This window comes from Bos indicus, chromosome 5 (assembly GCF_029378745.1).
Source record: "Bos indicus isolate NIAB-ARS_2022 breed Sahiwal x Tharparkar chromosome 5, NIAB-ARS_B.indTharparkar_mat_pri_1.0, whole genome shotgun sequence".
Taxonomy (NCBI): domain Eukaryota; kingdom Metazoa; phylum Chordata; class Mammalia; order Artiodactyla; family Bovidae; genus Bos; species Bos indicus.
In genome coordinates, this window is record NC_091764.1 from 29,011,300 (window position 1) to 29,024,155 (window position 12,856).

Here is a 12,856-nt window from a genome sequence, read left to right on the forward strand (position 1 = left end):
ATCCAGGTCTATTTTACCCTTAAGAGGCTGTTTTTACTCTCACTGCCCTACGAATGTCTCTAATGCTGATTGGGTCCTCAGTATTATTACACTGAAATTGCATACAGGTTGTTTAATATTAGAAGAGGATGAAGGAGTGAACCTAAGCAATGCCTTCATGTGAGGAGTAGGAAGAAGAAAGTCCCAGTGAAGGTAGGAGAGAGAACAATTCAAAAAGAACAACTCAAACAGCACAGCGTGATGGAAGCCAAAGAAAGTGTTGTAAGAGGAATGGTATCACATTTCAAAGATGGAGAGAGTTGAAGAGTTAGTGGGTTTTCTGACTCTACTTGGCGATGATCTCATTTAGCTAATGAGAACGTAATTTCTAGGGGGTTGGTCACAAAAGGATGGAAAAAAGAGTGTTGGAGAAGTAGAGGAGTGCAGATCACTTTTCCAGATACATTAGTTTCTGGATGCAGGAAGTAGTAAAAAGGGAAACCAACTTCAAGATGGAGGCAGTCAGTTATTTGGAGGTGATCTTGAGATAGACACTAAAGGAAAGGAAGGAAGCAGTCTGCACAGGAGTTGAGCTGTGATGTAGGATACAGGTTGAGCCAACCATCAGAGCTGTCCCTGGTTGGGAGAAGAGGGGTGAATCTTCATCTTCCCACCTAGATCAGTTATTTGATGTGGGCTGCCTAAGAGAGGCATAAGAGGTCATGCCTGAGGCCAACAGCATTCCCACTTGAAACAGGGGTAATAAGTCCTTCATTCTCACAGGGCATACTTCTAGTGCATTCCAGCATTATCACAAGAATACTTTTAGGATAGATAAAAATATCACAAGACTCAGTTTCAGTCCCTGGGTTGGGAAGATCCCCTGGAGGAAGAAATGGCAACCTATTCTAGTATTCTTTCCTGGGAAATTCATGGACAGAGGAGTCTGGTGGGCTACAGTCCATTGGGTTGCAAAGAATCTGATATGACTTAGCAACTGAACAAACATACAAAGACTCAATTTTGGAAATAGATACATAAATATAAACAGATATACCCTAGTTATTAGTCTTCATTGCTTGAGCCGTAACATGTTAAAACAATGGGATTATACATAGTTATGGAGCTCCTCTTATATATCTGGACTTTGTTAATACCAGGTGTACAAAGATAATTTCCTCTTTTGAGAAGCTCATATTTTTGTGGGAGAAGAAAGCATAAAATATTAACCCACTAAGGAGCTGTGCTTATATTATTTGTATTGCGTCTGTTCCACCCATCTTCTGCCTGGTAGGTAATTGATTTTCAATAAATGCATTCAGAATGAGTTGGTAGAGCAGAGTGAGTTAGAGTAGAGTAAGAAGTGCTTGTGTAGCAGACAGGATATAGGGCTAATGCTGCCTGGAGGAGGGAGTCAGCAAATGCTTCATTAGAGGAGGGGTTTTAATGGAACTAATAATAATAACAATTAAAAAAACAACATAATAATGAGGGTTTTTTCCAGGTAAGAAATGTGTATAACTATTAGCATAACTGACGCCATCACGCCCAAGTTCCTCTTGTCTTTACCCTGACCCAATCCAGGACTGTGCTGTGCTATTACTCACTTCTCTGTTGTCAAGTGCTTTGTAGTTAGTAGGTGTAGTTTAATAATCGTTAGGATCAGGTGGCCCCTATGCTCTGTTGATCCTCAAACAATGACAGCCTTTGCTGATGTATTCCCATGAGACTAGTTACCCATTCATAAGTCTTGACTTGGGAATACAGGTCCTGTTTTGAGCACCTACCCCCATACCCTAGTTTAAGAATAAAATTGCCCTAATGGACAGTTGTGGAATGTAGTTTTGAGGTCTTCTGGATCATTGTTCACCCAATCCCACCCTGTGAATAAGTTACCATATAATAAACGGAAACATGATTATATGCAACTGCCTGTCTTGCTTTCCTGTCTCAAGATGCCATCTCAGTTTGATGGGTGCTTTTTGTTCCCTCTGTCCTCCAACAAAAAGGGAGGGGTGGGAGGACTTAGGAGGGGGCTTCCTGGGTGGCTCAATGGTAAAGAACCTGCCTGTCAATGCAAGAGACACAGGAGATGTGGTTCTTGTTCCACCTTGGGGGTCTTGGGATCTTGAGTTTGATCCCTAGGTCTTGAAGATCCTCTGGAGGAGGAAATGACAATCCAGTCCAATATTCTTGCCTGGAAAATCCCATGGACTGAGGAGTCTGGCTTGCTATATAGTCCATGTGGTTGCAAAGAGTCAGACAGTACCGAACTTCTGAGTAGGCATGCATGGAGGAGTTAATTTCAAGCAGTTGTTCAGGGGGAAAAAAAAGCATGAAAAAGAATACTGGGAGAGTGGATGGGAAGTGAGCATGGAAGAAAAAGTCTCCTATTTAAATAAAACCACACATGATACAGATACATATTAATATCTATGTAGAAATCAGTTGGCTATTATGATAATGTGAAATGTTCAGTGAACTTACACGAATAGGATTTTATAAGAGAAATTATTTCTGAGCTAGAGATTTGAATGGAAGCAAACTGCTTTAGGTGTGTAAGATGAGGCACTGTGATTTGGTAGTTGGGGTGCTGGCTTTTGGATCCAACAAATTTTTATTCAAAGCCTGACTCTACCACGAACATGCTGTTAAATTAATTAACTTTAATTAATTTACCTCCTTAAGTAACTAATTACTTAACCTCCCGCAAACTCAGGTTCCTAATATGCAAAATAAAGATTATAGTCCTTGCCTCACAAATTTATTGTGAAGAGCAATTCTTGTTTATAATGTCCTAAATATGGTATTTGACACATAGTAAGGATTCCATTAATGTTACTGTAAGTGCACTGGGGACCCAGCAGGCAAGACTGGAGTGTGTATGTTGGGAGCAGTTCCTGAGTAAAGGCCACAGGAGTACTATGACAGAGTCTCCTTGTAAAGTGAATTCCTATTTTGGGAGTCCTAAACCACAACAGCGGAGAAGGCAATGGCACCCCACTCCAGTACTCTTGCCTGGAGAATCCCATGGATGGAGGAGCCTGGTGGGCTGCAGTCCATGGGGTTGCTAACAGTCGGACACGACTGAGTGACTTCCCTTTCACTTCTCACTTTCATGCATTGGAGAAGGAAATGGCAACCCACTCCAGTGTTCTTGCCTGGAGAATCCCAGGGACGGGGGAGCCTGGTGGGCTACCGTCTATGGGGTCGCACAGAGTTGGACACGACTGAAGTGACTTAGCAGCAGCAGCAGCAGCAAACCACAACAGGGACTTTTCCTGCAACAGGTTAGTTCTTAGGTGATTTCATATTTCTTCTTTTATTTTTCCATGAAGGCGGCAAATTGAGCCCAACCCAATCCAAGGCCATTTTGCCTTAGGGAACTTGTCTGCTATAGAACAAGGACAAAGAGATAGGTCAGTTGTAATGAGATGGCTTCTAGTCCTGAAAAGAAGGAATCTTCTTCATCTTGTGGTGCTACGGCTGTTCTGGGCCTCTCGCACCTGCAAAATGAGACAGAGATGAAATTTTAGAATAAAAGTTTTTAAATGTAATTAACTGTTTGCTAATATCCAGGAGTGGCAAATATACACGTGCATGCTCAGTTTCTCAGTCATGTCTAACTCTTTGCGACTATATAGACAGTAGCCCACCAGGATCCACTGTCTATGCAATTCTCCAGACAAGAATACTGGAGTGGTTTGCCATTTCCTCCTCCAAGGGATCTTCCCAACCCAGGGACTGAACCAAATCTCCTGTCTCCTGCATTGATCGGCAGATTTTTTACTATGAGCCTCCTTGGAAGCTCCCGAAGATATATAATGCTTTCCTTTTCATGACAGGTCAAAGAAGAAATTTGATTATGTTTTGAAGGGTGTGGTTTGCTTCTTGAAATTCCCTGTGGTGTCTTTAACAATGTGTTGCCCAGAGCAGGGTAAGTGGCCTTGTCTAACCAAGGGGAGGCGCATTTGTCTCCATATATAGAGGCAAGAGACAGGAGCGGCCCTGGGAAAAGTCAGACCGAGCCTGCACAATGAAGAACCAGCTTAAGGAGGAGGCAGTCCCACACTGTGAGCTAAGTAAGTAGCCAGCAAGTAAGTATATAAGCAGCCCAGGGAATCTGCCCACCTGAGAGCAGACCTGGAATATGAAAAGGAGGGTCCAGCCATTTTATTTTCTTGTTGCAGCAGAGGTTCCCAAAGAAAAGGTTCTGGGGCTTCATCAAGCCTTTCTGAAACATTCCATATGCATTGCAGAGAGCTTCTCAGAACTAATTTGTGGTGAAGAACCTACCTGACAATGTAGGAGATGCTGCAGACTCAGGTTCCATCTTTGGGTTGGAAGATCCCCTGGAGGAGGAAATGGCAACCTACTCCAATATTCTTGCCTGAACAGAGGAGCCTGGTGGGCTACAGTCCATGGGGTCGCAAAGAGTCAGACACGACTGAGCAACTTCGAGTACACACACACACGTAGTATAAGCTTAGTTATTTAGCTTTGGATAAAGACAGCTTAGTACTTGCATAGTGTTGAAAGTTGGATACTGGCTTGGTTTGAGTGGAGGATATTGTCTTTATGAATCCTGTTTATATAAGGAAGACAGGGAGTGACATCTTTAAAGAGTGGAGTGTTTGAGGCCGAAAGGGAAGCCTTTTGCCTTATTATTGTTGTCTTCTTTATCATGGGAGTCTCTCTGGTTAGGGAACATTTAAATGTGCAGAATATAAGGAGTCAGAAGAACTAGACCATTGCTCTCTCAGCCATCCAATGCCATTTAGTCTTTTGATAATTTAACAAGCATGTATTGAACAATTAATGTTTATTGGCCCCTGGAGACACAGGAAGAGCCCTACGGGTATCATTGGGAATATCGTGGACATAGTAAAACAATAAACATGAATTATAAACTGTAATACCATCAGAATGGAATATAAAAGAGTTGGGCAATGATAAAAATATATTTGTTGTCTAATTCCTCTTCCCTTTTTAATTTAAGGTCAGAGTAACTTACATTTTTTAGCATAAGGATCAGTTTCCAGTAAAGACTTACACTGGAAAATTAGGGTTCTCAGTCTTGTCTTTGTTCTTATTGCTAGTAGGTCATCTTGTATGGGTTATTTTTGTTTTCTTTTGTTTCATCTGTCACTAATAATAAAGTGTCTATAAAATTTCTAGGTAATAAAAGGAGGCTGAAAGTTAACTATTGAAATTTCAGCAGGTTCCAAATGGTAGAAGGAGTAATGTATGAGTCTTTATTCCCTGGTGGCTCAGATGGTAAAGAATCCACCTGAAATGCAGGAGATGCAGATTTGATCCCTGGCTTAGGAGGGTCTCCTAGAGAAGGGCAAGGCAACCCCCTCCGGTATTCTTGCCTGGAGAATTCCATGGACAGAGGAGCCTGGCAGGCTACAGTCCATGGGGTGGCAAAGAGTTGGACATGACTGAAGTGACTTAGCATGCTTGCACACACACTAGAGAATTATATATATATATATATATATATATAGTCTGTTATCACAGACAACTTTGAGGAACATATGTGCTAAAAATTGTAAGGTCAGTCTACATTGGAGGCAGCCAGTATCTGTCACTGGAATAAATAAGTTGAATGTAACCTAATGGTAATCATTCCTCACATTTGCAAGAGAAAAGCTACTTAAGTATAAGGGCAAACCATTTTTTTCTGAAGTAAGAAGTGGGTACAGACTGGTTTAATAGACTTCCTTACTTCAGGCAAAGGAGTCTTTGAAATTTTTACAGAGCTTGGAGTTGTGTTCTGAGATAGTTGTGTCAGGACAGGAGGCCAGGTTGGGCTGTCAGAGGGAAATACACTGCTGTGAACTTTGGGTTGGGAGGAAATCAGGAGAAGCTTAAAGTGAGACTTGTGAGGAACAAAGACCAAGCTATAATTTCTGAAAGTAAGATATTAGTGGCCCTGACATATAAGCAGGCAAGGAGGTTTGGAAGCTGGCAAAGCCTCAGAGGGCTGAGCAGAGAAAGTGAAGAGCCCTATTTAATGGGTATTAATTTGGCCATTCTAGTTCTAAAGTCTCTGGCTGATGAGTGATTATTTTTGTCTAAAAACTCAGTACTTCTTGACAGCCTGGCCACATTTCTCCCCACTGTTATTGCCTTTGACACCGAGGCAGTTGACGTTATTTTCAACTGTACTCTTCCTCCTTGTATCTTACCCCCTCTCCTCTTCTTGCTGCCTAACATTTTCTCTTTCTCTTTTTTCTTAATCATTAGATGTTCTGCATGTCAGATATTCCTTTCAACCTTAAAACAGATTTTCAAAAGTCTAAGTCAAGTGGAAACAGCAAACTTGGTGCTGAGTTGAAATTGTGGTTCTCCGATTGACTAATTGAGATGTCTCCAATTTTGAGATTATTACCATGACATAAAAAGTCAGTGACATGATCTTTCTCAGTGGCCATTGTGTCAGAGAGAGAGAGAGAAAGAGAGAGGCTCTGAAGCGAGTTAAGCATGCTGTACAGTAGCTCTGCACAGGCTCTTAAGCATGTTGTACCGTAGCAGCACTATTTATGAACTGGGTGTGCTTGTGTGTGATGTTCAGCTTACCGAAATATTAACCACTAGGGTAGAGAGGGTTAGAGTTTCAAGGCCTTTTTCTTAAACTAACACCAGAGGTGCTTCTCCCTTTGTTCTTCTGTCAGGTGACAGACATTGAAAGTGTTAGTTGCTCAGTTGTTTCTGACTCTTTGAGACCCCGGGGACTGTTGCCCACCAGGCTCCTCTGCCTGTATTCTCCAGGCAAGAACACTGGAGTGGGTAACCAGTCCCTTATGCAGGGAATCTTCCTGATCCAGGGATCAAACCCAGGTCTCCTGCATTGCAGACAGATTCTTTATCATCTGAGCCACCAGGGAAGCTTGTCAGGAAGTAGATGTAATCTGTCTCCAATCTATCTTTTTTTATTATGTCATTTTATATCAACATCATTTTTATGAAAGAAAAATGGGATTATTTAGTATTAAAATTTTAAAAATAATTCTGAATTTCCCATCCTCAATTATAATTTAGAAATTCACATGGTTTCTCTCTCATCACCCCTAGTAGGGGCAGATTGAGTTTCAGAATCAATTAGATAAATATCCTGATGGAAAGACTCAGAAACTGATGCTTCTTTATTGACCTGGAATGGAAAAACAGAGGAAGCTATCGTTTCTCATTCTAAAACATGGCCAGTAATATTCCTTATTAAAATCCATAAGTTCAGACAGCAGTGAGCTCTGTTTGAAACACAGAATATTTTAGTTTGTTGATTCCTAATCATACAGGGGCAGGAGCTCACCTTCATGAAGAGCATCTTATACAATATAAAAGCTATACTAAAAATAATGGTTTAGTAGGATTATCAACAGAGAAGGCAATGGCACCCCACTCCAGTACTCTTGCCTGGAAAATCCCATGGACAGAGGAGCCTGGTAGGCTGCAGTCCATGGGGTCAGAAGAGTCAGACACGATTGAGCAACTTCACTTTCACTTTTCACTTTCATGCATTGGAGAAGGAAATGGCAACCCACTCCAGTGTTCTTGCCTGGAGAATCCCAGGGACAGGGGAGCCTGGTGGGCTGCCGTCTATGGGGTCGCACAGAGTCAGACAGGACTGAAGTGACTTAGCAGCAGCAGCAGCAGCAGCAGCAGGATTATCAAGTATTTTAGCCTTAAAGTAGACCTTTAGAGGAAAGAGAATTTTAGAAGGATCTGGACATCTTTACATTTTCTTCAAAACAAATGGAATTCTGTGTTTTTTTTTTTTTTTTTTTAAGTCACAACTCCTTTTTATGCTCTAATAAACAACTTGGGTATGATTTTAAGGCCTGTCTCAGCAGTTTCCATTTTGTCACCAGCATGTTGAACACTGAACATTGGCTGAGGAAACATCAAGAGAAAGAAGAGGTGGCTTTGCCATTCAGCTTTAAATATTCCTGTTTGCATTTGTCTAATCAGCTGATTCCATGCACACTTTTCTGTTTGCCCCTATGAAACTTCTTTTCCTTCTTAACGCTGTCTCCAGCTTTATCTATATAAAGGAGTGAAAGAAGGGGAGAAGAATTAGAAGACCGTTCAAAAAACATTCCTCTCCAAAACTAAGATTAATTTTAGGGAGACCTTTGCAACACTGAACACAGCTCTAAAATCAATGAAATGGTTTTGGGTGACTTTGCTCTTTATAAGAGAGTTTAATAAGATAAATATTAGTTTAAATTCAATTTTTTTAAACCATGGGGGGGAAAAGTTGAAATTGTATGTATTTTAATACTCAGTATTTCACACTTTCTTGTTGGCAATTTTTAAACCAGGTTTAGGCTATCCAAATTATTCTTCAGAGTTCTTGTAAATGCTAAGAAAACACTTGGAATATTGTCAATTAAATATTCAGAGTTTATGATAGCTGGTAAGTGTTGGCGGAGAAGGCAATGGCAACCCACTCCAGTACTCTTGTCTGGAAAATCCCGTGGACGGAGGAGCCTGGTAGGCTGCAGTCCATGGGGTCGCTAAGAGTCGGACACAACTAAGCGACTTCACTTTCACTTTTCACTTTCATGCATTGGAGAAGGAAATGGCAACCCACTCCAGTGTTCTTGCCTGGAGAATCCTAGGGACGGGGGAGCCTGGTGGGCTGCCATCTATGGGGTCGCACAGAGTCGGACACGACTGAAGTGACTTAGCAGCAGCAGCAGTAAGTGTTGGGGGATATAACTTTTTATGTTGATATAATTTAAAACTTGCAGAAAAGTTGCAAGAGTAGTATCAGGGAATGAATGCTTTCAGGGTAACATGGTATGATCATAGTAAGCTGCAGATGCCTTGGGGGAGCAAGAAAGAGGGCCATTTAACCCAGGTTAGGGAGTAAGGAAACACTTTGCTGGGGAAGATTTTTTAATTTCTTTGGATTCAGGAGAAACTTCCAAATCACAATTTCAGAGCATGGCTATTTGCACACTAAGTCAAAGTATTAGTAAGTTAAGCTTAAGGCTACATATGCCTGCCCACCGACAGCTTCAGATCTCTGGTTATCCACTGCAGACGCTTATCAGAGAGAACTGATTCATCCCTGAAGTGTTCATTGAGAAACAGAAGATTCCTGAGGTGTTTGTTGGGAAACTGAGTAAATCTGCATGTTCTTTATGTTTTTAAAAAATAAACAATACATTTACTTGGCAAAATTTTTTTAAATTGCGAAACCGTATACAGTGTATATTCATGAGAGGTCCTTTTGCCTGACCTCATTTGTGTTCCTCCACTCCTTCCTCTTGGAGACGGCATTACCAGTTTTTGGCATGTCCTTTGGATTTTGTTTGTACGTATATTGTATATTCTGTGTCTCTCTTTTGCTACATAAATGATAGCATACTGTTCTGAGTGTCTTTAACTTCACCGTGTATCTTGGAGACTGTTTCCTGTCAATCCGCTTAGATCTGCCTTGTTTACGGCGTTCCATCCTATGAGTGTTCTAGGTTGTCTTAGTCTTTTGACACTACAGACAGTGCTGTGGGGAATATTCTTGCACATATTGATGCTTCTTGTACAAGTATTTCTTTAGTATTCTTTAGTTTCTTTAGTATGCTTTCTTAGAAATGGAATTGCTGGGTCAAAGGATATGTAGACTTTTGACATTTAGACAGAAAATGTAATTAGCATTCTTATCTTGTAAAACAGTCTTAAAACTTTTTTGATAAGGAATGGGATAAAATAGTTATAATACATTGACCCGTGAGTGCCTTTTCTTCCCCCTGCTGTCGATGGCTGTTTGATAGGAGGAAATTACTGGCTTTAAGAAAAGGTGACACTTAGTGGTTGGGGGAGAGCTAGAAAGTCAAGGCACATTGTTAATCATAACTGTCCTAGTACTGCAGGGTTGAATCTTGTTGCTTGTATCTCCACTTGATCTATTTCTTAATGAAATTTAATGACTGAAGTGACCTGGTGGTATGGTCCTAGAGAGCAGAGTGGTCTTATATTAACTCAACTGCTTCTGTATGGGTGTTGGATTTTCGTGGAGACCTTAACACTGGGCAGCACCCAGAGCCTACTGACTCTCCATTCCTTGCTCTAGTTATGTTCTCTAGACACTGCAAGCAATGAAAATTATAGTTGTTGACTCAATGTTTTGATGAGAAAGTTGGAATCTAGGGAATTCCCTGATGGTCCAGTGGTTGGAACTCAGGGTTTTGCTTCCAGGCCCAGGTTCCATCCTCGGTCTGGAAACTAAGATCCTACAAGCTGCACAGCGCAGCAAAAAAAGAAAAAAGAAAGAAGTTGAAATCTAGAATCCATTTTCTTTCTTGGAGAGAGATTTCAGAAAGAAGATCAGACTCTTGTGTTTAAAAGTTCTGTAAATAATTATGGGAATAATCACTTAGAATACTAATTGCAATTATTCTATTTTGTGGTCAGACATTTCTTTTTAAAATTATTAAACTATCACCCTTTCACACATGATTCTTGGGGAAAAACTGTCTCAATTGTTTGCTTTTTAAATATAACCTTTAAAGGCCTGTTTTGAATAGGAATCTTCTTCAAATGTATTGAATACTTCTGTGCCTTCTGAAACCAGATATCAATCATCAAGACAAAACTAATCTAATTGAATTGGTCCTTCTTGAGTAGAGCAGCAATTAGAAACTTGAGTTATTCTTACTAATATAATATTAATAACACTAATCTTAAAAAAATCATTCAAGACATTTTGGCACTTCTTCCTATTTTATTTTATTTATTTAATTAGTTTATTTTTTGGCTATGCTGCGTGGCTTCAAGATCTCAGTTCCCCAGCCAGGGATTGAACCTGGGCCACAGCAGTGAAAGGCTGGACTCCTAACCACTATGCCACCAGGTGACTCCCATAATAATATTCTTCTTTGGGAGGTGGGTTGGAGAGGGCCTGTGCTGTGTGACTTGTGGGATCGTAATTGCTTGACCAGTGATCAAACTCACACCCTTGGTAGTGAAAGCGTGGAGTCCTAACCTCTGGACCACCAGGGAATTCCTAATAATCTTCACAATAATGTTTCAGAGTGATTGAAGTATATGAAAGTTATCTCATATAAATAGCCTACGATTTTCCATGTAAGAGCCATAGTCCCAGATCGGATTTGTGGTTTCTAGTTTTTTGTGTGTTATCCTGGCTTCTTAGAATTAATGTAAAATTAAAGTAAAAATGCTCTGAGTGGGGTCTAGAAGCTGTGCTGTGATTGGAATTCAAGTGGTATGCTGAGTGGTCAGATGTGTAAGTCCCATTTAGGTGAGGTGCTGGCTGAGAGAGGGGTGGGATTTAGTCAGCAACATTGAGGTCTGCTTGTGAAACCATCTGGTAGCTCAAACTCTGATAGGAAGGACTTGGGTACTGTTAATTATAACAAAGTTATTGATATTGGTGACTATAGAGATGAAAGATTATGTTTTCTAATTTGGCAAGAGGTGGTATGTTTTACACTCCAGAATACAGATGAAATCTAACACCCCTTTCAGGTCTTAATTCTGTAATTTTGCAAAATAGGTACAAAATATGTCAATTTGTTGTTGTTGTTTTAGTCACTAAGTCATGTCCGACTCTTTTGAGACCCCATGGACTGTAGCCCACCAGGCTCCTCTGTCCATGGCATTTCTCAGTCAAGAATACTGGAGTGGGTTGCCATCTCCCTCTCCAGGGGATCTTCCCAACCAGGGCTCAAACCCAAGTCTCTTGCACTGGCAAAAGGATTCTTTTCGCCTAAGCCACCAGGGAAGTCCCAGAATATGTCACTAGAATATCTAAAAAGAAAAGTAGAGCACTGTTTCACAGGAGCAATAATGGTACAAGGTGGAAAAAAACTAGTAAAGAATAGAGAAGGGGAGGCTTCCTCAGTTTTTTAGTAGGATAGTTATTGGGGTTCAAGGGGAGTGGTTAACAATTAGTATTATTTACCTTTCCCCTTCGAAGTTTGAACTTAACTGAGAAGTAGATTCCTTAATCAGTAGATCAAAATTTAAAAAAAATTTAGCCTTATTGATGGAGTTGACTGGATAATATGCCATAGATCTGTGGCCCAATGGACTTACTGATATCCCCGCTCTAACCCCCAGTTAAACTTAACCGGGTGATCCTCGCACTCTCCTTCCCAGGCTGCTTATTGCTGATGGAGAGAAGCGCAGGTGGTCTGTGGACTCTGCCTTGTCCTCCGGGTGCCTCTGGGGGGCGGGGGGCGGGGCTGGTTATTCATCTTCCTCTCAGCGTTGAAGTGTTGGGAATGAGACCTGAAACCTTAGAGCTGAAGTCTCTGTTCAGGGAAAGGTGAGGCTGTGAAACAGTGGCTGTCTTCTACCAGTGTGCTCCTGAGATGCTTCCCCCTCTCCCTGACCCCCGCCAAAATCTTGAAATATGAGCTTAAGCTGTTAGTTAGATCAAAGAGAGTTAAAAGATCTCTGTCCTTAGAAACCCATCAAAATGGTGGGAAGTCAGTCTTTTAAATATTTGGGTTAATCTGGAGACAAAGACAGAGACTGGGAAACTGCCTCGAAGCCATTCTGTGGATGCTTTTGTCGTCTTCTTCAGTCGCTAATCCGTGTCTGACTCTTTGCGACCCCGTGGACTGCAGCTCGCCAGGTGTCGCGGTCCCTCACTGTCTCCCGTGGATGCTTATTACCAACTACTTGCCCACTTCCCTCAAATAGCTTTTACTTCAGTTTTCTTTTGAAGTCTTGCCAGTAAAAATATGATTAAGACTTTTATATTTTTTCTATTAAACATCTCCTAATCATAGTCTGAAAACTGTGATTATTTCCAAGGTTATCTAATTCAGTAGAACAATTATTCTTTTCACATAGTAAGGGCTCAGTCATACAGAGTCACAGAATGCTGGTCGTG